The sequence below is a fragment of the Hemicordylus capensis genome, chromosome 5, assembly GCF_027244095.1.
Source record: "Hemicordylus capensis ecotype Gifberg chromosome 5, rHemCap1.1.pri, whole genome shotgun sequence".
NCBI lineage: Eukaryota > Metazoa > Chordata > Lepidosauria > Squamata > Cordylidae > Hemicordylus > Hemicordylus capensis.
In genome coordinates, this window is record NC_069661.1 from 165561223 (window position 1) to 165588169 (window position 26947).

Genomic DNA, 26947 nt, shown 5'->3' on the forward strand with positions numbered 1-26947 from the left:
ACTCAAATAAAAATATGGCAAGATAGCAAGCACAGAATAAAGTATTATTGGTGTTGTTATAATTGATTAATTGGTCAAGTGACTGATTGCAAATCCAATTCTACTGTTTCAGTGTATCTCAAAGAAGTTTCTTGCCAACTCACTCTCCTTTTCTGTTCCTGTCAGCTCTACATTCCCATACGGGTGCTGTTGCTATATTGGTAAGGCTTTCGAAACAACTAGTTGCTTGGATTTCAGCAGCAATATTTCAGGAGCATAAAAATGTAAAATATTACCTTAAAAGTTTAAAACGAGATGAAGCTAAATTTATGGCTAGTTTTATGCAAAGTCATGTACCATGTTCTGCTTGTATAACTTTATGCATATTATATGGGAACCATAAAAATTAATCAATTCCCCCCTTAACGTTGATAGAACCTGGAATTCCTTGCAATTTCACAGGTATTTTTAACATCATTTGCTGTAGCAGGTGTCAGAAGAAAGCTGTGGTAAGGAAATATAAGGGAAAGAGGAAGGCACATTGAACCTTGAAAAGCATTTGTTCTATATGCTTTTTTTAAACATACTTTTAGTATTGAATATCTCCAGTAAGAATCAAAGCATATTCTGGATAATATTTAGAAAAAAGGATATCAAAAGCAACATTTTACATTCTGATCTTTATTTCTGTCTCTAAGAGAATATGAAAATCTGCTTTGTTGCATGGACACCATCTCACATAATTCACATTAACCTAGCATTAGTGTTTGATCTTTGATATTGTGAAGACCACTGAAATAGACAGGATGACACAAGGCTCACCTTGGAGCATGGCCATAGCTAGGTTAGGGTGGCAAGTGCAACCACTCCGAATATGGCTGAAAGGGAGGAAACAAAGCCAAGAAAGAAAAAGAAAACAAGAGCAAGAAAAGAATCTCTACGAAGTACAGAAACTCTATGCAGTAATGGCTATTTTTATTCAAAGCTTGATACTGGGGGAGACAAACATTTTTAAAATTGACCAGGCTGCAGAAATATCTAGCTACAACTCTGCCAGGAGGAAGGTGATAGAGATGTATGTGCAGTGCTGCCTGTACTCTGTCAATGTAATGTTCCCCCTTCTCTCAATAGTCCCTCGGCTCCATCTCTACAGACATTGTGGGGGAATTCTAATAGTAGAATTCTACATCCCTCTATAGAAGGCAGCCAATGATGGGAACTCATCATAATTTGATTAGAAGACCAATAAATATTAGTTGCCAATCATAAATTGCAAATTCATACAGATTAGTATTCCTAGCTATGATGGACAAACTCAAAGCCCCACAAAGTAAATCTCTTCTGAACTTGAAAATATCTTAAGCAGATGCTTTATATGAATCTTCAAGCATGGACATAGCTCAAATAATTTTGCCCTGCCAACGCAATATTCATGTTACCTACATAATATGGTAGTGTACATATTTACATAGATGTTCAACCTCTTTTGGGGCCATAACACTACTTTTATATTTTATATCAGCATTTCACCCCTCAGATAGAAAGGGAAGGGGCTCAGCCACCTGATATTTTGGTCCCACAGCCTCGATCCTCCTCCTTGATCCCACAGCTTTGGTCATCATCAGAATCCAAAACTTTGGTCTTTCATTCTGATCAGAGTGGTGTTCCGTGGGTGGGGAATCCTGTGATTTCCCCATTGTCATGGACGGACCACCATCTGGTTAAGGTTGGACTCACAATCACTTCCCACCTTTGCAAGGGCAAGGGGCCTATTCGGATGATCTGCCTGAGAAGGTTATTGGATCCAACAGAATTTCAAAAAGCCTTGGAGGGATTTAGTGTTGGCTCTGCTTATGATCCTGTTGATGCCCTGGTGGAGAATTGGAACAGCAAACTCACTGGAGCAGTAGACATGATTGCTCCTAAGCGTCCTCTCCGACCCGCTTCAAAATTGGCCCCTTGGTATACGGAAGAACTACGGGGGCTGAAGCGGTGAGGTAGATGACTGGAGTGCAAGTGGAGAAAGACTCAGCTTAAATCTGACAGATTGCAACATAGAGCTCATTTGAAGACCTATGCTCAGGCGATACATGCAGCAAAGAAGCAATTCTTTTCTGCCCGTATTGCTCCGCAAGTTCACGTCATTGTTCAGAGTTGTGAGAGGGCTAGTGAGTGCCCCTCCTCCCTTAAATCAGAATCTCGAACCATCGATTACCCGCTGTGATGTGTTTAATGAATTCTTTGTGGGAAAAAATCTCTCTTATTTGGGCCGACTTAGACTCCGTCTCCACAATTACTTCAGTGTCTGATGTGGAGGTGTCCAGCAACTCCTCTTGTGTGATTAGGTTGGATCAGTTCCAGTTTGTGACTCCTGAGGATGTGGACAAGCTGATTGTAATGGTGCGGCCTACCACCTGTTCTCTTGACCCTTGTCCGACATGGCCTATATTATATGGCAGGGGAGTTGTTGTAGAAGGCCTGGTAGAGATTATAAATGCATCTCTGAGGGAAGGTAGGATGCCTCCTTGTCTTAAAGAGGCAATTATTAGACCACTTCTGAAGAAGCCTACCCTGGATCCCTCAGACTTGAACAACTACAGGCCTGTCTCCAACCTTCCGTGGCTGGGCAAGGTAACTGAGAGGGTGGTGGCCTCCCAGCTCCAGACAGTCTTGGATGAAGCTGATTATCTTGACCCATTTCAAACTGGCTTTTGGGCTGGCTATGGGGTGGAGACTGCTTTGGTCGGCCTGATGGGTGATCTCCAATTGGCAATTGACAGAGGAAATGTGACTCTGTTGGTCCTTCTGGACCTCTCGGCGGCTTTCGATACTATCGACCATAGTATCCTTCTGGAGCATCTGAGGGGATTCGGAGTTGGAGGCACTGCTTTGCAGTGGTTCCGCTCCTACCTCTCGGGCAGGTTCCAGATGGTGTCCCTTGGAGACTGTTTTTCTTCAAAATCTGAACTCTTGTATGGTGTCCCTCAGGGCTCCATATTGTCTCCAATGCTGTTTAACATCTATATGAAACCGCTGGGAGAGATCATCAGGAGATTTGGTGCAGGGTGCTATCACTATGTTGATGACACTCAAATCTATTTCTCCATGTCAGCATCATCAGGAGAGGGCATGACCTCCCTAAATGCCTGCCTGGAGTCGGTGATGTGCTGGATGAGGGATAACAAGCTGAGACTGAATCTGACTAAGATGGAGGTACTAATTGTGTGGGGTCGGAACTCGAGAGATGATTTTGATCTGCCTGTTCTGGATGGGGTCACACTTCCCCAGAAGGAACAGGTACGCAGTCTAGGGGTGTTTCTGGATCCAAGCCTCTCCCGGGTTGAGGCGGTGGCCAGAAGTGCCTTCTATCAGCTTCAGCTGATATGCCAGCTGCGTCCGTTTCTTGAGGTGAACGACCTCAAAACAGAGGTACATCTGCTGGTAACCTCCAGACTGGATTACTGTAATGCGCTCTATGTTGGACTGCCCTTGTACGTAGTCCTGAAACTACAGTTGGTCCAGAATGCGGCAGGCATGCTGGTCTCTGGGTCATCTCGGAGAGACCATATAACTCCTGTATTGAAGGAGCTACACTGGCTTCTGATATGTTTCCAGGCAAAATACCAGGTGCTGGTTATAACCTATAAAACCCTAAACAGTTTGGGCCATGGGTATTTAAGGGAACGCCTTCTTCTGCATGAACCCCACCTCCCACTGAGATCTGCTGGAGAGGTCCATCTGCAGCTGCCACCGGCTCGTCTAGTGGCCACTCAGGGACGGGCCTTCTCCGCTGCTGCCCCGAGGCTTTGGAATGTGCTCCCGAGTGATATAAGAGCCTCCTCATCTCTGATAGCTTTTTAAAAGTCTTTAAAAACACATTTCTTCACCCAGGCTTTTTATTAATGTTGTTTTAATGGTTTAATGCTGTTTTAAAGTATTATTTTAAATTTTTAAAAATGTTGTAATGTCCCCCCCCTCCCATTTTTGTCTTAATGGATGTTTTACTTTGTTTTTATTCTGTTGTAAACCACCCAGAGACATAAGTTTTGGGCGGTATAAAAATGTTTTAAATTAAAAAAAAAAAATTAATTTTTAAAAAACTATCCCTTTCGACCACATCTACCTCCTCATCAACATGTTGTTGTCCTGTTCAATAGCCCAGTGCACTCCCTGAAGTCTCCAGGAATCCCTACTATCCACATCCTGATTGCATCCCTCTTTTTTGGCTTTCCCTTTAGGTGGTCTGCCAGCGCTCTACCTTCCTCCAAGTCTCCCACACATACACCATTTGTGGAGCTGCATGGGTCCTTTCGCTCAGCATTCCATTGTTGCCAATGTGCTTCTGACTACACTGCCGGCAGGCTGTTGTTTCCAACACTGCCTGCATTCTCTGGCCTTCCCTCCAATTGTTAGGTGAGTTCAGTGCATTCCCCAGCAGCCCCACCATCAATATAAATAGATGATATAGAATATACATGATATAGAAATATACACAGATATGTTATGATATATAAATATACCTGTCATATAATATTTCTGTTATTTAAATGCATGTCGATATGGGCACATATTTATATATTGTCTCCTGGATATATCAGTTCAGCAATCTTGGACTGAAACTTCCTTAATTATTTATGGTTGTTTATTATTTTAATATTGTATGTATGTATTATAAGCCACCCTGGGAGACTCTTTAAGGCTGAAAGGCAGGAGATAGATAGATAGATAGATAGATAGATAGATAGATAGATAGATAGATAGATAGATGCACACATTGTGATTCACTTTCTCTGTAGAATTTTAAAAGCACATTTATACTCTCCAGACTGCATTTGCTTACTTTATGGTTCACTGAATCACAACATTCACAGTGTGCTTTAGGGGGGAAAAATGACAACTCAGGCATTCCCTGCTTTGCTAATTGAAGAGGGCCTCTTAAAAAAAAAAATCAAGGTGACTTTTCCTCTCTGCTTTTGAAATATGTAATTTCAAATTCCTCAGCCATTATGCCTTGTATCACAATGTCCAGTCTAGCTTGGAAGGCACCATGGGTGGTATTTGAAAATGAAGGGAGTAGATTTTCTGTCAGCATGCCAGCTATTTTTGCATGAGCTTGACAAAATGTACCCTATCAACAAATGAACAGTACTGTATTAGCTTTTTCTGTGTACGAAAGTTTTCGCAATCCTTTTAGCATTTGTAAAAACTAGAGAAAGCCAAGTTTTCCAACACTCCTGTTTGCATTTGAAACTTGAAATAAAGTTTCAAACACAAAAAGGAGTGTTGGAAAACTTGGCTTTCTCTAGTTTATTATTTTTAGATATAGTTTATCTTTATTCAATTTCTTTGGAAGATAAATGCTGTTTGTGTATTTCCATTCCAAATACTTGTTTCTAAAGCTTTAGTGATTCTAAGGTCATTGGGTTGTATCCAAACCTTGTCTTCTGTGAGTGAACTTTCAATCATGCAAGAGGAAGCAATTTTTGCTTATTTCCCTTCCACTGGAAATTCTTTCACAAGCAAAAGACAGGTGGGGCAGTATCCAGACTCATTAATCATCATTAAGCACTATTGAAATCAATAAGAAAAGCTAGTCATGACTGGCTTAGTTTTAAAGTCACTAAGTGCCACAAGTAAAAAGGAGAGGAAGGGAATACTGGGGATAAAGGGTAGGGGTATGGAGGAGAAAAGTCCCAGTGAGGAGAATGAGCAGAGGAGAAGGGACTGTGCATTGGGGAGCACAAGGGAAGAGGTCGGGGTTATGGGGGAATGGGCTGGAGGGGGCGGAGGTCCATGTGGGCAGAGCATTCCATGCAGAAATGGATTCTTGCGGGGGTGGGCAGAGGAGGAGAAGGAGGAATTTTTCTCATCCGCTTCTGGGAGGGTGAGGAATATTCCTCTCTACCGTGCTTTGCATGCTACAGGGAAATGGGCGGTCAGGGGCAGAGTTTGTGTGGGTGAGGGAGAGGGATTTTTCTCCATGGTTCTTTGGCTGCCTCCATGGTACTCTGTGGATGGAGGTGGTGGCTCGCCAAGGTGCTGGTGGGGCTTGGGCTAGGCTGGGCTTGAGCTCAGATAGCAGCAGAAAGCAGAAAAACAAACAAACAACCCAAAAGCAGCAGTCAGCCCTTTCCTACAGCAGTGTCAAAACAGAGGGCATGGTCTGGCTGCTGGAATGTGTCAGAATAGAGAGAGGGCATGGAACTGTCCCTCACTATCAGATACAACTTGTGCCTTTTCCAGGGCAAGAGGGACATAGAGGCAGCACCTGGTGCAGAAAGGTTTTGGATTACAGGATTTCCAGGCTTTTTTTGGAAAGGAAAATCTGTCTGGAAACTGTGGGTAAAAACAATAACAGTGGTTCTTACCCATGCTGGTTAAGTGGAGCCTCTATATTCATAGGCAGTATACCATCTATGCAGAACCTCCATGTTCAATGGCAGTCCACTACCATCTTGCAAGGCCCCCCACCACCTTGGCACCACCTTGTGCTCCCTCATGAGTCTATTTGCTGCCCTTCCACTGCCTCACATGCCCTCACAAGTCCCTTTCTGTCAAGAACTTAGGTTATCTTCAGAAGTATATTTCCCAAATCAAAATAAACCCTTCAGACAGCAATTTGTGGGGGTCTTCCTTCTTTCATTTTTTCTTTATTGCATACCCTTAAGAGTTGCACAAAATATAATTCATAAACATTGACCAGGTTATGACAAGGCAGTTTTACTTCAAAGAGCTTTGCATACAAGAAGGACTGACATACAGGTTATGCCAAGGTAATTTTATGTAAAGAGGTTTGCATACAAGTTACATTAATGTTTCCACACATCTCCTTTTGCTGTTGTAATACAAAGCCTCAAAAAATAAGAAGATAGATAGATAGATAGATAGATAGATAGATAGATAGATAGATAGATAGATAGATAGAATTTATTTAACGACAGAACTGCCAGAGTGTTCCTAAACTCACCTCATCAAGCTGCTACATTCAAAACCAGGAAGTCAGTTTCCAGAAGTTGCCAGGATTTGCCTCTCCCAGCCCTGGCTTTAGAATGCTCAGTGGGCAAATTTCTGATCTGCTCCATTCATTGATTTTACTATATTATTATGGGGGCCTCAGAGAATAATAACTTGAATAATACTGAATGGATCTCCCCCACTGCCAGAACACAGGCTTATGTTTCAACATATACCTGAATGAGTTATCTGATGGCTTAAAAGGTAGCCAACAATCTTCTAGAGTTTATGGGTCAATTTTTAAACTGCTGCAACTTAGCCATTGCACATCAGATCTGCACCAGGTTTGGAGGGATGGTGTCTCTTGTCCCCTTGTAGATGTCTGGAAATGGTAAGGCAGATTGGAGAGATGCTTTTGATTTTATGATCAAAAATAGAATGTTCAGGACTTCTACAACAGTAGAATGTTGAAACAACTCATCACCTTAACTATACCGCTACTAATGTGCTCGTATAATTTATAATTATACCAGCACAGATAACTCAGATTCTCTTTGCATTAGTAGAGATAACAAATGCCTAAAATTAATGTATCAGGCTGCAGGGCTCGTTTCAAACACTGCTGGTACTTTTTAATAGGCTTTTCTCTAGTTAGCTACGAGGAGCAAAGCATGCCTTTGTTCTCATCTCTTTCAACTGTTGAGATATATTTTAATAAGAGCTCTTGATAAAGGCTTTCAGTGAAATGCACTGGGCCCATAATAAATTTGGAGGCATTTGAGGAATCTCCTCTTTCTTTGTGTTTTGTTTTTTGTCAGTAAAATAACTGCCAGAGAGTAAGCATTCTGCCCTTCACCCCTGCCCATCATATACCTATTTGGAGGAAGGAACTCCGCTCTTGAATGACAGTTCTTGCAGCCACTCTTCTAGACCTACTAGATCCTTTTTCATAGAGATCTGCACTTTTGCACACACGTAGACATGCTAGAACTAGACTAGCATGTACGTATAAACCCAAAGAGTGAAATATTCATATCACTGAAGTTAGCTGGAGAAAATTTTTAAGAGAAACTTCCTGAGATTTGAAATATTCCAACCCATAAATAACAAATCTCCAGCGGCACTGGGGTATCCGTATGTTAAAGCTGAGACAAGGATTAAGTGGGTTTTTTAAAATGCATTCCTTTTTGTAATATAAATTAAATGTATTTGTAATTCATGGCCTCCAGCCCTTTTTAACTTTTAACACTGAGAAATATGTAGATGCAAACATGCGTAAAGCGGTGTTGTCATTTGTACACAGTATGATACTTAAATGAAAAATGCAAGTTATAAAGAGATAGATGCTGAATTTGTATTGTGCCTCCAAGCTCACCCTTGTATGTAAGGATAATAAGCCTCTAAGTGCCAGCTTGCCAAATCCAAATCAGAAGCAAGTATGAAAAAAGCAATAACAAAAGGAAGGGGGGAAGCCATTGGTGCTTGTAAGCGTGCATGTGCCAGGGTCTGAGGGTGCACCCCAGAAGACAGAGGAGGCTGAGTTTGAGATTACGCTGGATGGTACTGTGAGGCTGGACAGCAAGGGCTCCTACTGGTAGTGGGAAGGACCTTTGTCTGCTTCCAAAAGGGTGTGTCCTCTGAGGCTTTAATGCAAAGAAAGGGAGTAGAAAGAGAGGATTTGCAGAAGAGAGAGCTTCAGGCATTTCAAGCATTTTGAAATGCTTGCCTCATCCCACTCCTTAAACGACAATCCCTTCCCAAGGACAAGAAAACTTGAGCCCCACGCCTCTGTTGAGGCTTTCCATCTCCTGCTGGACCTTCACCTTCTGTAAGAAGCAGGATTCCATCTCCCCCCATGCCCCAAATCCCCCGGGGAATTGAAGCTTGCCTGGTGTTTTCAGGTGTGGCGCCACTTGCGGGGGGCAGCATTGCCATGGCTGGCAGAAACAACACTGACATTGTGAGGCATTTAAAGGGCTTTCAATGTGCTTGCCCTGCCAAGGGCAGGTGGGGTGTTCTGAAAATGCACAATCTCTCTCGGCATGCCCCGCTAGAGATCATAGCCAATTGCAGCCAAGCAGCTGATGCAGTGATGCTTTGCCCAAGGTCTGGCTGTGGAGCTGGCTGGGCTTGGCCTGGGAGGTCGAGTGGCAGGGATGGTCTCCCTCCTCCTCTTCCTCCAGTTAGGCTAACGGCAGTTAGTTGTGCTTCTGTGGCACGAATTGAAGTTTGTAATTTTTAACTCCAGTTAGCGTTAACTGCTGTTAATGTGTACATGTGAACCAGGCCTATACCTTCTCTTTCCATTCGCCAGGCTCCCAGCTGAAGGAAGGAGGGTGCACACATGGCCCATCATTGCCCCGAGCCACTTCCTTTGGCAGCTGGCCTGGCTCTGCACCGCTTTCTTCCATTGCTTGGGCTCCCGGCTGATGGAAGGAAGGCGCACACGCTGGCCCATCGCCACTGCCAGCCACCTCCTTCGGCGGCTGGCCCAGCTCTGCTTCCTCCTTCCATCAGCCAGGAGCCCAACCAATGGAAGGACGATGGATGGAACTGTATGGGTGTCGTGTGTGTGCAAGAGTGCTGCCGGGGGGGTGCTGCAGGGAGAAGAGAGTCCACCTGTGTCATGAACACTCTCCCTTCCCTATGCCTCCAACCCTCCCTCACGTGACAGAAAACCCTGGCAGGTCATCACAGGTTTAATCTGGATGTCAGCCACTAATAAATACTTATAAACATACTGAGATGTCTCCTAAACATCAGGTGAGTTTACATGTGCTATTATTGTTTTGTCTAGAGTGAAATGTGCATTTGCTGTTCTGTTTCTCTACAGTCCTTTATTATTGCTGAAGCTTTTGGTCCTTAACTTTTCACTGTGTACACACAACAATTCTTCACTACACAAAGCAGTTCACCTCCCCAATAAGATGAAAGAGATAGAGAGGTTCTTCCTGTTCAAACATGTTTTCTTCTTGCCTTCTGCTGCGGATGATGCAGCTTAGTATCTTGACCCTACCGTCCATGGGCAGCTCTGAAGATAATTATTCCACTCGTATCATTTTTGACAGGAAGACAAAGCTCTGATCACAAAAACCTCATTTATGGGAGAAAAAAATGGGGCCCTGAAAGGCAGCTTGTTGGCTGACTTGAGTAAAAGGGAAGCCTCCATTTAATCAGTTTTGCCCTCCTTACTGCAATCAGTGAAAATTATTATAGTTGGCTGCAGGGGACATGAGGATCATTTGTCCAGCCAAGAAAAGAAATTAAACACAGGGACAAAAAGAGATAATAGTACATTTTGATATGAGGTCAAGGTAACCATCTCAAAAGCAGTCCAGCAAAATAATCTAAAATACATTGTCATAATACAAAACAAAAAATATGTATGCAGAAAAAGGTCAGGTTTTGCATACTGTTTCTCATCTGTGGAGACTTTTTGCAAAAATGCTGTAATCTTATTATGAACTTTCATTTTTTATTGTTCTCCATATGTTTTCTTTTCTTTTGTGTTAGCACTACTTAGTACTCCATTATGTAAAGCATTTACCAAACACATAAGGTTTGTACCATTTTCAGACAAGCTAAAATGCCTGAAGCACTGAACTCCATTTGGTGGATACATAATAGAGTCTTTTTAATTTTTAAACCTGCACCAGCTAACCCAAAGATTTAAAATGCAATTGGGACTAAATATATTGTTGCAATGCGCTTTTCTGATAGACCCATTTAGGAATACTTGTGCCACATAAACCCAAGGATTTCTGATATAATATTAAATCATAAAAGCTATCTTGAGATTCAGTGATGAGTCTGACTAAAAGATATTTCAGCATTGAGGTTAAAAACTCTGTTGAAATCCTGCATCCATAATATTAAGATGCTACTGAAATGCCCTTGGCTCTAGAAGAATGTGATATGATAAAACAGAAAATGGAGTAATGTGAGAGGCAATAGTTTTGTTAAGGGGACTGATAGGGTAGTTGGAGAGAATTTTGACCCTAAAATTAGAGATAAGCTACCTGTAATGATTGTTCCAAACTACAAATACTCAAAATCCATAAGATTAAAGCAGTATCCCTCCACTGCTACTGCCAGGAACAGTGTGACACACAGAGACATAGTATCGACACTGCTCTGAAGACCATGCAATTGCTAGCAGAGCTTTGATTTCAACAATAGCACTGGCTGCTTATGTGAATTCACAGACTCAGTTGTGCACCTGCACACAGGTTGTAAGGGGATCCAGTGGCCTACGGGCATGGCATAGAATTGTTAAAGCTATGGTGGATGCAGAACCTATCATGAATTTTAGAGTACAGAATTCAGAAAGTGTTCAAGGCAATCCAGTTGAATGTCTTATGTAAATGGAAGACCATCCATTTGATTGATTGATTAAGTGTCGATTGATTAAGTGTTGATTAACTATTAGCAACCACATAGAAAGATTATCTCCAGGATGATCTCTTCAACTTGGCCCTTAAGGTCTCTCAGTGGTGCCTTCATTGCTGTCATAATCGAGTCCATCCACCTTGTTGCTGGTCATCCTCTTCTCTTTCGCTCAGCATTATACACTTCTCAAGGGAGCTGGATCTTTGCATAATGTGTCCAAAGTATGATAGTTTGAGCCTGGTCATTTGTGCCTCTAGTGAACATTCTGGATTGATTTATTCTATGATCCGTTTGTTTGTTTTCCTGGCTGTCCATGGTATGCTCAAAAGTCTTCTCCAGTACCAAAGTTCAAAAGCGTTAATACTTTTTCTATCTTGCTTCTTCAAAGTCCTGCTTTCATATCCATAGAGTGTCATGGGGGAAACCATTGTCCGAACGATTCCAATCGTTGTAGGTATAGACAAGTCAGGCATCTAAATATCCTTTCCAAAGCCTTCATTGCAACCCTACCAAGTGCTAGTCTGAGGCATGTTTCTTGGCTGCTGGATCCTTTACTGTTGATGGTTGATCCTAAAAGGCAGAAACTATCCACTGTTTACCATGTCCTAAAAAAATCAATCTATGCAATTCAAAGCACAGTTTGTCATAAGAAGGAGAATGAAAATTAGAACACACATAAGTGGCTGAGTGAATGGCTTCTGATAACTCAAGTAGGTGAGAAAAATATCCACTTCCTTTTGGAGTTTTGGACCCTTTTAAGCTTTAGTTTAACTAGATGCTTAGCAATTCAAAACAGAAAAAAAATTGAATGTCAAGAAGGAGCTAGTTGTCTGAATCGACCCTGTGTTCAGGCAATAGATCAACATTGCTTTATCTTATAAACATGTCTGAATCTAAGGGTAAATTTTCAATCAAGCTGATACTGGGGATTTTGCAGAACATGCCCACTCCTATTGTCACTGTCTTTCATGCTGTGTTCAGATCAAAATGTGATCTCTCTGATGTTGAGCATTCAATCAAACTATTTGATTGATTATATATTTGCAATGGTCCAATTATACAGTCTAGTTTTATGGGACCTTTTCCACATTTAAAGATGCATGCATTGTCTTACAAGTTTGCCTTTGTCATCAAATAAAGCGAATAACTGTTCAGAGAGCAGTTGTTTCAAGAATCTAAGTATTCAAAGATTGAGGGTTCAATCCTGAAGGGCGTGTACACAGAGCTGCACAGAGCAGTCACCCTATGGCACCTCTCTTCTCTTGTAAACCATGTGCATCATGTTCCACCATCTCCTGGAAAAGGAGGGATGATTTCAAAGGATCTTATCATAATCAGTGGAGATTTATGGTGCCTCCTAAGACCTTTATGTTACTGCATGCACCTGGATTATCAGTTATAGAAATGAACTATACTATCCTGGGGCCAGGAAGACAACACCCTGAGATATCTCAATTTTGGACCCTGCTCAACCCAAGAATCTAGCCATTGTCCATATGTTGGCTCACTCCCAAACAGAAATCTCCATGATAACCCTCTGGATCTCAGGAACAGACACCAACTATTAAGTTGAAACCAGTGATAGAAAGCAATGCTAAAAGCTGGAACGCCTGTCTTGCAGCATGGAGAAGGTTCTAAGTTCCCTCCCTGGCATCTCCAAGATAGTGCTGAGAGAGACTCCTGCCTGCAACCTTGGAGAAGCCGCTGCCAGTCTGTGTAGATAATACTGAGCTAGATGGACCAATGGTCTGACTCGGTATATGGCAGCCTCCTCTGTTCCTATGGTATATAAATATGAGTCATCATTGTTGACAAGTAAGGACTGGGACTTCAGAGCCTGCTATAAAGCCATTAGTTGCTGTCTAGGTGTTGCTGGTGCAACATCTCTTCTAACTAATTACATAATTCCTTGGCTCTTTCTTTAGATCTAGGTTCTGCACTCAGAAAACATACAGAAATAACTGAGATGGAGGCAGTATACAAAAAAAGCACATATTACTTGGCCTGTGTCAGTAGGCATCTGGCTTACATACATGGCTGTCTGCTTTTATACCTACTCAGTGTTACTGTAACTTTACACATGAGCAGTTTGCAAACATGCAAGTAGTACTAACACAATCACTACACTAGGTTGCTGGGTGGTTCCAGGTTGCTAGGTAGTTCCCCCTGCAGACTCCACAATCTTGTCTTGAAACCTGCTCCTTAACTTACTTGACAGCTGCCCTCCTTTGCCAGTAAGATGGGGAATCTGATCCACCCAGATCCAGTGTTAGCAGAAGCAAGACATCCTAGGAGCCCAGTGCTGGCTCTTAAAAACAGAGCCACGCATCTCCGTTCTTAAGAGGTTTTAGCCAGGGCTGCCTTCACAATACTGGCCGGGAACTCCTCTCCCTGCTTTTGCAAGCAGGGAGTAGCCATCCCGGCCAGCATTGTGAAGGTAGCGCTGACCAGAATTTCCTTCCAAATGGGGCACGTGGCCCCATTTGCTAGCGTGGCCATACCCCTTGTATCTGATGTCAGATGCAAGGGGTGTGGCAGGGGTGTGAGGCACGGCCCCTGAGTGCAGTGGCCTGGGTTCTTTGAACCCCCCCCCCCACACACACACACACAAAATGGTGGCTCCTCCCCTGGTATGGTGGCACAATACTACTTGGTATGGAGATGGCCTAGTCAGGAAGGGTAAATACTTGCTAGTTATGTGTGCTGTCATTTTCACATAGTGGCAATGCTCTAGCTCCTCCATACACAGACGGCAAGGCATATTAGCTATCCACACAGAAGACTGGAAGCTGGTGCATAAGAGAGTGGAGGAGGGATCAAGTTCATGAAAAGCTGCTAGAAAAATGTAAGTGGCAGGGGCATAGCTAGGGGAGAGGAGGCCCGTGTTCACCAGTCTCTCTTGAAGCCTCTCGGAGTGAGGGAGATAAATGAAGAAAATAGGGAGGGGTGGCGCTGGGGTGCCCTCAGGAGCTGAGGGGCCTGGGTTCTTTGAACCCACTCACTCAATTATAGCTACACCCTGCTAAGTGGGAAATTACAGTATAGCTTACTCACAGATTCTTCCTGTGCTTCTAATCTTAGCAACGAAAGACTTCTGTGCTGCTCTGGTTTGAACTAGGTTTGGAAGCAGGTATTGAGTTCTGATACTTTAGAGGTTTATAGTCCTAATTCAGAGGCCATGAAGTGATCAGGGAAATCCACACTGAATAAATTATGTGTACTTTTGTTAAAATTGTAATGAGCAATTTGGGAATCAAAAAGAAACAACCATGAAAAACATTCTCAAAGGTACAAAATGGTTTGTGTGGCACACTGAAAGTACCTCCCCCACCCCCGGCCGCCAATATGCAAGGGGAACTAGATGGATTATAATTTAAATATGTACTGGAAGTAACAAATTGAGAACCATTCATCCTTTAAAAATGCAAGCTAATGTAGCTTGGGCAAAATAAACTGAAATACAACTATTCAGTGGGATGGAATTTGAAATGCAATGGAGCATTAAAATGCCTTACTGAAATAATGGACAGCTAGATAGATATCATTAGCAAACCCAATGTTGTGATAAAAGAAGTTTAAGTTATTAGAAGCTATATAGGCAGACATGGAAGTGCTCTTTATACTCGGTTTAAAGACAATTGGGGCCACTAGAGATTTAAGGTTTGTTGCTAGCATTCCAGGAAAAATGGCTTGGCTGGAGTTTTCTTTTGTATTTCTTAAAGTTTTAGGCCAGCTGCTAAAGGATTGCTAAGAAGCAAAGGGCAAGACTATTTTTTTCCTTCCCTCAGTCACCCACCTCCCCCGCTCCACCCCGGCACCTTCTGTTCATCTAAGGTAAATAGTTTGTTTGGGTTTTTTTGGTGCTTATCTCCACCCTGGACCTACTGAAAACCAATGAGTGTTGCTCTTGGAACTGCCAAAAACCACTGGTCTCTCTCACTGGACCCATTAAAAACTGCTGCTCTCTGCCTGAACCACTGGATGTGTTCTGATCCCCTACCCTGCAACCCAGAAATTTTTATTTTAAGAGCTGGCAACCATAATTTAAGAATTGTGAGTACTTTGACAAATCAGAAGTCAGATGCACGTACTGCAAACAGAAGTGGTAGTGAGAGGCATGTACCTGACCTGTAGTGACTTATGCATCTGAAGCATTCCATGTTTTCAGACAAATAGCTTGTGGGATTTCAAATATGAAGGACTGGATTCCAACACATATTTGAGACCACTCTTCTATCATGTTCCATTGAGATATTTAAGTTCAGCCCATCTTGATTATGTCATCAGTGGGCTGATGATCATGATCATGATCATGATCATGATCATGAAAGCAGGACTTCCCAATTGTGAGAATCCATGGGAGATACCAAGAGATACCTTTTAATGTGGTGATTCTCTTTATTTAGCAGGGGGAAAGCAACTGGCCCTATCCACCCCCAGCACAGTACCTCCAGTGGCTGTTGCTGCTGGTGCCTATCTTATATTTCTTTTTTGATTGTGAGCCCTTTGGGGACAGGGATCTATCTTATTTATTTATTATTTCTCTGTGTAAACCGCCCTGAACCATTTTTGGAAGGGCAGTATAGAAATCAAATGAATGAATGAATGAATGAATGGGAATCTCATAAGTCCAGCTCGCTGGCAGCAGGGTAACCCAGATCCTAAACCTTGTTCTTAACCCAGGTTTCTTAAAATGATGAGCCCCACTACAGCAGTTTCCTGATCGTCTATTGGTTTTCTGGTTCAAGTAGCTCCCGGCAGCTACCCATTATGTTTGTGATAGAGTGCTGCAGCTATAAGGGCTGCCATCTCTGAATGTGTCACCCTGCACAGCACACTCTATGATCAAAATGGCTTGAACAGGGCTGTCTCCCACCCCTCCAAGGCCAGTCAGAGGGTGGCTGATGACATTGGGAGGTTTCCCCTTTTCCTTGCAGCATGGAGCACAATGGGGAAGATTCCCCAGTGCTCAGAGACCTTTTTTCTCCCCAACTCCCAGCTGCAGCAAGGGAGAATGTAGTTGTGTTGCTCATTCGGGAGTGAAGCTTGCAGGACTGACCAGAGGCTCTGCTTGTCTGTCTTAAAAGGGTAAGAGCCCTTCCCAGCCCCAAACCACCCCATTCTGATCATGTGAAAGAGCTCAGTATGTTAAGTCCATAGTGTAGGGGTATAAAGGGAAGTTCTTTCAGTGGCTATCCCGCAAATGTGGAGCTCCTTTCTCTAGAGATTTTTTCAAAGCCTGCACCTGAGATTTGGGAAAGATTCATATATGAACTGGTTAAATTTCACAGTGAGATATAAGCCGAGTTCAGACAGTATGAGTGTACAGATGTCTGCACACCCATACATGTATTTGTGTATGACTGTAACTGTGTTTATTTTAAAAGAGAAGCTGGATACTAGAGTTGTTCATTTCAGGGTTTTTTCCATTCGGCTTTGGCCAAATCCGAAGACCCCCAATTCGGGGAGGGTCCGAAATCGGCCCTCCCAAAGCTCCCAATTTTCAGTTTTGGAGCCGAATTGCTCTGAAGCCGAAGCTGAATTGCGGGCTGCATCTGCCCACTGCTTCCCCCCTTCCCTTCCACCCCAGTCCATTCCCCGTTGTTGTCCTCCTTCCCTTATGTTCTCCTTCCCCACTTTCTCTCCCCGACGCCGGCCTCCCTCCTTCCCTCCCTGCCATTTTCTCCCACCCGCCACCTCTGATAGGGCCCGCTGCCACCGCCTCCATACCTCACCGTCCACCATGCCCCGCCACCCACCTCCTCTGCCAGGGCCCATGGCTCCTCAGCCCGCTGTCCACCTCCTCCTCCATTGCCACAGCCTTGCCCACCGCTACTGCCCACGCAAGCAAGGAGCTGTCTGGGCTCCGGCTGGCAAGCTCCCTGAGTCCCTGTCCCTGCCACTCTGTCGGTGGCTCTGTCCCTGCCATTATCGAAGCTCCTCCCTGCCACATCCAACCCTGCTTTTGCCTGCCAATCTGCAGGCCTGAAGGATGGGAAATTCAAACGGACATCACATCGTAAAACAGGTCTGAAATTTTTTACAATATACAAATCTTGGTTTCCGAAATGGGGTCATTTTGATTCAGGTACAAAACTCTTCATTATGGCAATTTTCATTTTTGGTATGGGTACAAAACATCCAAAAGTGCCATTTTTGGACACAAAACATTTTGTACCCGAATCGAAATGCACATCCCTACTGGATACCGGCCCTTCAAATGCATAGTAAACATAGAAAGTGTACGTCTGTACCTACAGTATGTTCAACATAGCATGTGAATGACTGAACATGTGTACGGATACGTAACTGTGTACACTATACACTCATAGTACAAGTGTTGAATACAGTGTGTGAATAGACCTATGGAATAAACTTAAGTTAATTAAGTGTTTTTAGCACGCAGTACTGACATAGGAGAAAAACACATGAAATGTGTTTCAGAAAATCCACCATACTCATGTCCTTTTCTCTTTAGAAATATTATGAGGCTGTTCTCACATTAGGCTGCATGTGAGAACCACCGGGATCTGGCCTGATCCCGGAGGGACAGCACCACCTAGCCCCACAATGGAACCCAGCTCTTTGCAAGGGTTAAGGGCTTGAGTGATCCCTTAAACCTGGCTCTAAGATCGTTTCTTCACTGGGACTATGTTTAGTCCCAGCAGACACAGAGACGGGTGCCTAGAGTGTCAGTCTCCTGAGGGAATCCCCCAATACATTGTGCATGTCTCATGAGGCTTTGTGGGATCCCTGAAGGCCAGGAAGCATCTGGGAGCACAGTCTGTGCTTCCAGCAACTTTACAGCCATAGTCTAGGGGGGGGAAGTGAATTTCACCACCCTTTCCCTGCTCCCCTAATTTTTAAGGATGAACATCCCTCTGGTTGGATGCATCTAATTACTGAAAAGCTAAAATTATATGGGCTGTCAATGAAATATCTTCTCCATCTGGGTTGATAACGCTATGATGATCCTTAATAGGCATATTATTTATATGGAACGCCAGACCGATTTAAGCTAGGCACCAAGCCTCACAAGACTTGGAGCCACCAAGCCCTCACAGAAACCAGCTAAATACCTGTATGACCTGATATATCCAGCACACAGAAGAGCCCTGACATTGACTCAGTTGGATGTGCTGCCCTCTGCAGTACTAGACAGTAGGTATAGGAGAGTTCCTTATTTGGAGAGACTGTGCCCTTGTGGAAGTGGGAATATTGAGACAGTTGGCCATGTGCTTTTGTACTGTTCTTTCTATCATGAGCTGTGTTCCAAATATTATCTAGACCCATTTCAAACTGCCTTTAGAGCTGGCTATGGGGTTGAGACAGCCTTGGTTGGCCTGATGGATGACCTTTACCAGGGAACCGACAGAGGGAGTGTGACTCTGCTGGTACTTCTGGATCTCTTGGCGGCATTCAATACCATCGACCATGGTGTCCTTCTGGATTGCCTGGGGAAGCTGGGGATAGGGGGCACTGCTTTGCAGTGGTTCCGCTCCTATCTCTCGGGTGGATTCCAGATGGCGGAGCTTGGTGACAGTTGCTCCTCAAAACAGGAGCTGTTATATGGAGTCCCTCAGGGCTCCATTCTGTCACCAATGCTTTGCAATATCTACATGAAACCGCTGGGTGAGGTCATCAGGAGATTTGGTGCTGGGTGTTATCAGTATGCTGATGACACCCAAATCTACTTCTCCTTTTCATCTTCAGGAACTGGCACTCATTCTCTAAATGCCTGCCAACAGGCAGTAATGGGCTGGATGAGGGATAACAAATTGAAGCTGAATCCAAGCAAGATGGAGGTTCCCATTGTGTGGGCTCAGAATCTGAGGGATGAGTTAGATCTTCCTGTGCTGGATGAGGCTACACTAGCCCAGAAGCAGCAGGTGCACAGCTTGGGAGTACTCCTGGACCGAGGCATCACCTGGTATCTCAGGTGGAGGCCATGGCCAGGAGTGCTTTCTATCAGCTCCAGCTGATTCGATAGCTGTGCCCATTCCTTGAAGAGGATGACCTCAAAACAGTGGTGCATCAGCTGGTAACCTTCCGGCTTGACTATTGCAATGCGCTCTACGTGGGGCTGCCTTTGTATGTAGTTCAGAAACTTCAGTTAGTTCAAAATGCGGCAACCAGATCGGTCTCTGGGGCAACCATATTATGTCTGTCTTGAAACAGTTACACTGGCTGCCAATATGTTTCCGGGCAAAATACAAAGTGCTGGTTATTACCTTTAAAGCCCTGAATGGCTTAGGTCCGAGTTATCTTAGAGAGCGCCTTCTTCTGCATGATCCCCACTGAACGTAAAGGTCATCTGAGGAGGTCCGTCTCCGGTTACCACCAGTTCATCAGGTGGCGACTCAGAGGTGGGCCTTCTCTGTAGCTGCTCCTGGGCTGTGGAATGCACTCTCAGCAGAAATCTGTAATTTTAGTTCATTACTGTATTTCAGGAGAGCATGTAGAACCTATCTGTTTGGCCTGGCCTTCCAGGGATTTTAAATTACTGTAAACTGTTTTAAATTGTTTTAAATGGTTGCCTTTGTTTTCCAGGGTTTTTTAGCTGTTTGAATGTCTAATTGGTTTTATTCTGTTTTTATAGTTATGATTTTAATTGTTAACTGGTTTTAATTGTTTTTATCCTGAGCCATTTGGAAGGGCAGTATATAAATCATCTATCTATCTATCTATCTATCTATCTATCTAGACCTCCTCTCATTCTTCGATACCCTGACAATTCGGATGAATTTTATATAAACATATTTCTTTATGATGAACACACTTATGTCTCCCACTCAGTAGCCAAATTCTGTACAGCTGTGATTAAAATTTGCTCCTGGTGTGTCAGAAATGGTCAGTTTTAACCGTCCCTCCTTTTTCTTTTTAATTTTGTTTTATCCTATATATATTTTTATCTCAATCTTCTATGTAACTGATTCTACATGTGTATATGCATGTATGTGTTTATATTGATATCTACCCTCAGGGTAGATTTTTTCAATCTGGATTGTGTATTTGATCAAAGATCGCAATAAACTGAACTGAACTGAACTGAACCCTTTCCCCTCGCCACCTGCCCGCTGCCCCACTCGCCCAATCGTGTGAACTAGAACAGGCCTATGCAGAAGGAGCGTCAGTAACACAACAGTAACAGATGGACAGGGTCAAAAAAATGAGAATAAATACCTTTTTAGAAAAACCACACTGATTTAAGAGTGGATAACAGTTACTGTACATTTGTTGCTATACCCCCTCCCCTTCCCCTCACAGGACCAGAGAAAGACAGTTTCTTTTTATATTGTCATGGCAACAGTGTCTTGAAAATATAATGCTTACAATTCTGTTGCCCCATTATCAGAACGACAGAGATGGACACACTCTAGGGCACATGGGGACGGGGGGTGGGGTGGCAGGAAGCAGCACAACAAAGGAGCAGAGAGCCTGATCAGACTGCTAATGATCTCGAACTTGTTATACCCATGCAAATTTCACTAAAGGCCCATTCAGATACTAAAACTCCCATGTGGATACGAGGAAAGAAACTTCTGTGTGATGGCACTCAACACGGAAGTCATGATTCATGTAAACAATTTACTACATGATTGGGACTGATGGTATGAAATAGTCCATTCTTTTACAAATGGTTATATTGGAATTATGCTATTGCATGAGATGCTCCAATTGGTTGGAGGTGGTCATGTGAAGCACTCCACATAGTACTGCTGACATTGTACTGGGATAAATGCATTCTCATGTACAATGACAGCCTTATTCAAACATTACATTGTTTGTGCATACAGGTGTCTGTACACATGTTTGTGTGAATGGCTGTGCATGTTTTCATTTTCAAAGTGAACCTGGGTACAGGCTCCCTCAAATGCAAGGTACGGATAGGGACTATAAGTCCATTGAACTTAATGTGTGAATCACAATACATGCCTACAAATCTGTATGTGTGTACACTGTATACAGACTGTATGTGCATTGAGCATAACCTGTGAATAGGACTCATGTTTTTAATTAGATACTATTTAAATTGTTTGATTTTTAATCATTCTAATGTTTTAAGTTTTAAATTGTTGTAATGTTTTAACCTTTTTATTTGTTGTCTTGTAAACTGCTGAGAGACTTGAGTTTTGTGTGTTATATAAATATGTTAAAAGACTGGATGGATGGATGGATAAAATGTTTAACTTGTTTTCAAATGTGATAGTTTGCATGTGGAACACCACCATACACATGTTTTTTCAGTGCTGCTCACTCATATGGGAGCTTTCAGATCTGGACAAAGCTAAATTTGCACTGGCATACTGTTTTGAGATGGACTGGTACATAATACTTGTAGCTTATTCTATTTCTTTTTAAAAACAGAAATGTGTGTATGTCTTTCCAGGAAGCCACTGCTTCTCTAGCTTCATTTTTGAGAATGACTTAAAACAGAGGAGTTTTTGCTTCTTTCCCTGAAGTTCTGGAAAAGGTGCAGAGTCTCTTGGGAATTGTAGTCCTTTCCAGAGCTGCAGAAACAAACCAGGAGTCAGGGAAGTGGCTAGGAAGGAACAGAATCCAAAGATTCAGTTCAGTGCAAAGCAACCAATTTGAATCAGGCTGAAATAAACTGGAACACACACACCTCAAAAGAGCCAGCTCAAATTGGGGGAACTCTGAAGTGCTCAGACAACCCCTGAATCAAATTGGGTCTGTTTTGCACAGCCCTATTTACCAGGAAGGCCATTTTATGCAATAAGAAAAATGTGGGCAGAAAGGGTATGTGCTAACTAGGCAAGGGATTACCCTGCTCATGTGATGGCTTAGAGCTCTTCCAGATAGCAGTAAACAGTGCTTTGAAAAGAGCTTGTGAGTACGTCTCCTGAGGCAAGAACTTACTCAGCATCCACACACTCTTGCAGACTTATTTTTATTCAGATCTTGCTCTTCCTCCAAGGAGCCCAGAGTGCTGTGCCTGGCTATGTTTATCCTCACCACAATCCTGTGAAGTAGGTTAGGCTAAAAGATAAGTGACTGCCCAGAGTAACCAGTGAGTTTCATGGCTGAATGGGGATTTGAGTCTAGGTCTGGCCAGTCCTTGTCCAGCACTCACGCTGCTACACCCTACCGGCTGTTCGGCTGGCTTTTCCAACAGGATTTTAAGTGAAGGGGAACATGGCCAGCAGAGACCTTACACAATTCCCACTATATCACCTACTGATCAGCTCTTATTTTCTGCAACTCACCCTTTTCCCTATCCAGCAGAAAAGCAGTATCAAAATAGGGTGAATTAATCACAGAGACCAACAGCTGGATGGCAGGTGATATTGCAGAAATCATGCAAGGTCCCTGATGGCCATGTGACCTGTATAAAGATCTTGCTGGAAAAGCTGTTGGAAGTCTGCAAGAGTGTGTGGATGCTGAGTAAGTTCTTAAAGTAAAGGTAAAGTGTGCTGTTGAGTAGGTGACCACAGAGGTGACCACAGAGTCCTGTCGTTGTCTTTGGTAGAATAAAGGAGGGGGTTGCCATTGCCATCTCCCATGAAGTATGAGATGATGCCTTCCAGCATCTTAAGAACATAAGAACAGCCCTGCTGGATCAGGCCCAAGGCCCATCTAGTCCAGCATCCTGTTTCTTACAGTGGCCTACCAGATGTTGCTGGAAGCCACAGACAGGAGTTGAGGGCATGCCCTCTCTCCTGCCTTTTGAGACTGGAAGTGGCCCACAGCCCTCCAAATCTTCCTATATCGCTGCTGCCCGATATAGGTGTTTCCCATAGTGTGAGAAACATATCAGTGGGGATTTGAACTGGCAACCTGATAATCAAGTCATTTCCCCGCTGCACCATTCATATCTTCAACTTATTCACAAGCTCTTTTCAAAGTGCTATCTGTTGCCATCTGAAAAAGCAGGAAGAAAGCAACTGTCCCTATTCAGCCCAACATAACATCTCTCCAGTGGCTGCTGCTGCTGCTGGTGTGTTTGTGATTGGGAGCCCTTTTTAACAGAGTACTGTTTTCTCATTCCTTTTGCTATGTTAACTGCTTTGCAAAGTGTTTTTTAAAAATGTATTAAATAATTTAATGTTTTAAATAACAACAGCAACCAACATGACAGGCAGCCCTCTGTCAATGGTAAGGCCCCATCTGTGATGGGACTGCTGAGTAATGACAAACCATTCAAAAAACACCACTCCTTTACAATGGAAACAATGGAAAGGAGCCCTACTCCTGCCCAGAATTATTAATTATTATTACAAATTGATATTTATTACATATTTTATTTATTTATTTATTTATTTATTTATTTTTACATTTCTATACCGCCTTTCATTAAAAGAAAACCCCAAGGCGGTTTACAGAAATTAAAACATCTATATATATAATTCTCCTGGGTGTGCCCAGGAGAAATGCGTCCCGGCAGCCCAGCTGATTGGCTGGGCTGCAGGGGGCGCCTGATTGGCTGGCAGCACACCCAGGAGAATTCGCTTGCTGGGCGGCTGCGGAGGCAAGGCGGCGGGCCCAGGGCCGCGGCGGCGGAGCCCAGCGAGGCGGTGGGCCCAGCAAGGTGGCGGCGTCCCCGGCCATGAGGCGGGGCGAGGCGGCGGGCCCAGCGCGATGGCGGCGGGCCAGGCCGTGGTGGCGGGGCCCAGCGAGCGGCGGGCCCAGCGAGGCGGGGCAAGGCGGCAGGGCCCAGCGAGGCGGGGCAAGGCGGCAGGGCCCAGCGAGGCGGGGCAAGGCGGCGGGGCCGGGCCCAGCCGTGGAGGCAAGGCGGCGGGCCTGATGGCGGCACTCTGGGGCCAGCAGCGGCATCGGCAGCGGCACTCTGGGGCTGGCCAGGCCCGCTGGCGGCGGCCGCACTCTGCCCTGCCGGAGACGGGGGGGCGGGAGGAGAGAGAGAGGTAGCCTGGCCTGGCCGGGCCCAGCCGCGGAAGCGAGGCGGTGGGACTGGCCGGGCCGTGGAGGCGAGGCGGCGGGACTGGCCGGGCCCGGCCACGGAGGCGAGGTGGCGGCGGCCGCACTCGGCCCCCGCAGGGCGGCGGCGGCCGCACGAGTCAGCTAGTACAATAAAAAGCAGTAAGAACATCAAGCTAAAAACAAGCATAAAAACAAGACAACATATACTTCATACTGCCTTTCTTTCTTGAAATAGCCATTTGTATAGCAATCAATTCAAAATCCAAAATAAGCAATTAAAAGCCAAAGAGCAGCAAAAACAAAACAATGCAAAGTAACAGATCCAAAAGACTCTGTCCAAAGGACCCTATAATGCTATTAAGGTGTTATCAAAACTGGGGACACTGTGTTCGCTTACAGTATCCCCAAGAGCATGCTTGCAAGCCTCATCTCTGTGTGGACACATTCGGAAGTCCTGCCTCGCCACCTGTGCTTGAGGAGAGAGTCTTGCTGTGATCGGAATGCTGGGGCTTCAGAGGGCGTTAGCACTAGGGATGTGCAAAAAATTTCGGGCACAGAACGATCTGTGCCTGAAATGAACAATTTTGGGTGATTCGGGGCTGAACCGAATCACCCCCGATCTCCCCCGATATTTTTCGGGCACGAGCCGAATCACCCGAATTTCGGGCATGAAAAATTCGGGTGATTCGGTTGACGGTTGATTTTTGGTGAATTTTTAAAGTTTTAGTGACTTTGGGGCAGTTCGGGGGCATAGCATGGGATCTGGGCAAAAGGAGTGGGGTGGGGTGGTAGTACCTAATGGGTGCAGGCTACCACCCCAATTTCAGGGGGATTGGGCAAAGGGCTGATTTTTGGTAAATTTCTGAAAATTTCATGTCTTTGGGGCAGATTGGGGCATATTGGGGCAGAAAGTGGGGCCTGGGGCAGAATAGTGGGGTGGGTTGGTAGTGCCTAATGGGTGGAGGCTACCACCCCAATTTCAGGGGGTTTGGACAAAGGGGTGATTTTTTGAGAATTTTTCAAGTTTTAGTGACTTTGGGGCAGTTTGGGGGCAGAAAGTGGATCTGCCCCAAAAGAGTGTGGTGGGATGGTAGTGCCTAATGGGTGGAGGCTACCACCCCAATTTCAGGGGGATTGGGCAGAGGGCTGATTTTTTGAGAATTTTTGAAGTTTGGGTGTCTTTGGGGCAGATTGGGGGCAGAAAGTGGATCTGCCCCAAAGGAGTGGGGTGGGCTGGTAGATAGTGCCTAATGGGTGGAGGCTACCACCCATCCCCAATTTAAGAGTGATTGGGCAGAGGGGTGAATTTTGATGAATTTATTTGTATGAGGTTTGTCTTCATAAGGTGAAGTGTGCTAAATTGATTACTTCCTCATATTATTCATAGTAAAGGAAAGTGTGAAAAAGTGAAAGTGGGGTCATGAGAGTTGTTTAATTGAAAAATAGCTCATTTGCTATGATAGAATGAGAATTCACACCTCAGAAAAAACTTCTCACACCTCAGCCCAAAGCATTCCCAGTTTTGATAGCACCTTAACGCCTTAACCTGGCTTATATATAAGAGCTTAAGAGCCACTAGAGAACATCCATACTAATGCCACACTGGCCCAACAGTATTTCTGCCATGCAAGGTGTAGTGTTTAGAAGTCCATGGTTTTGTAGTGGCTGTAACTGAATAGTGTATAATCCAGGCCAGGTTTTGCAGGGAATCCAGAGAAGATTGCTGTCAGGGATCCTCCAACAGGCCACGGGCCTCCACAAGAGATCAGGCTGGCACTCGAGAACCTACTCTCCCCGGGCGGCCAGTGTTGGTCCCTCCCGGCCATGCAGCCCTGGAGGTGGCTGATTGTTCTGGCCAAGGAGCATTTGCCTGGCCCCCACAGGATAGCAGTACGCCATTGCTTGAAGATGGCGAGTCGGGGCAACTCAAGCGAGATCTCGGCCTGAGTTCTCACGAGACTTGCCCCACCTGCCAAGGGTTATATAAGCCAGAGCTGGCCAGTGCTGAGGGGCCAGTCCAGGATAAGAGCTGCCAGGAGAGCGAGCTCTGTGACTCCCTTGGAGAGCTGGAGGCAGAAGTTCCCTGGGGCAGTCTGTGAAAGGAACAGATTGCTAGACAGTGGGATAGCGCTCCCCCAGTGGGCATAATTCTAAAGCTGTCTGGCACAGGAGGAGGTGGAACCTTACAGCTACCTAGAACTTTGTAGACTGGCTTGTATAGTCCAAATAAAAACTCTTTCTTCAAACTGTTATTTTGCATTGTCTTCATTCACCAGAAAAAAAAGATTTCTATCTCACATGAGGAGTGTATATCTGGTGATCCTGTCTTTCCTCTGCAGCCACATGTGCCTCCGAAAAGATCTCCCTATGGTCCCTCAGGATTCAGGAACATATTATCACGAGGCATAAAGGATTGCAGAGGGAAGGGGGGATTCCTGAAAAGTGCTCTTGTGCTGTTAATTAACATAATTAGCAGATTATGCTAATAATCTGGAGTTGTCCACTGTATCTTGCACTAATGTGATGTCATCTATGCATACAGTACACAGGAATTTCAGTTACTGCTTTAACAATTGATTGGTTGATTAATTAAGTGCCATCAAGTTGGTGGTGACTCCTAGAAACCACATAGATAGATTCTCTCCAGGATGATCTGTCTTCAGCTTGGCCCTTAAGGTCTTGGCCTTTAAGTGGTGCATTCACTGCTGTCATAATCAAGTCCATC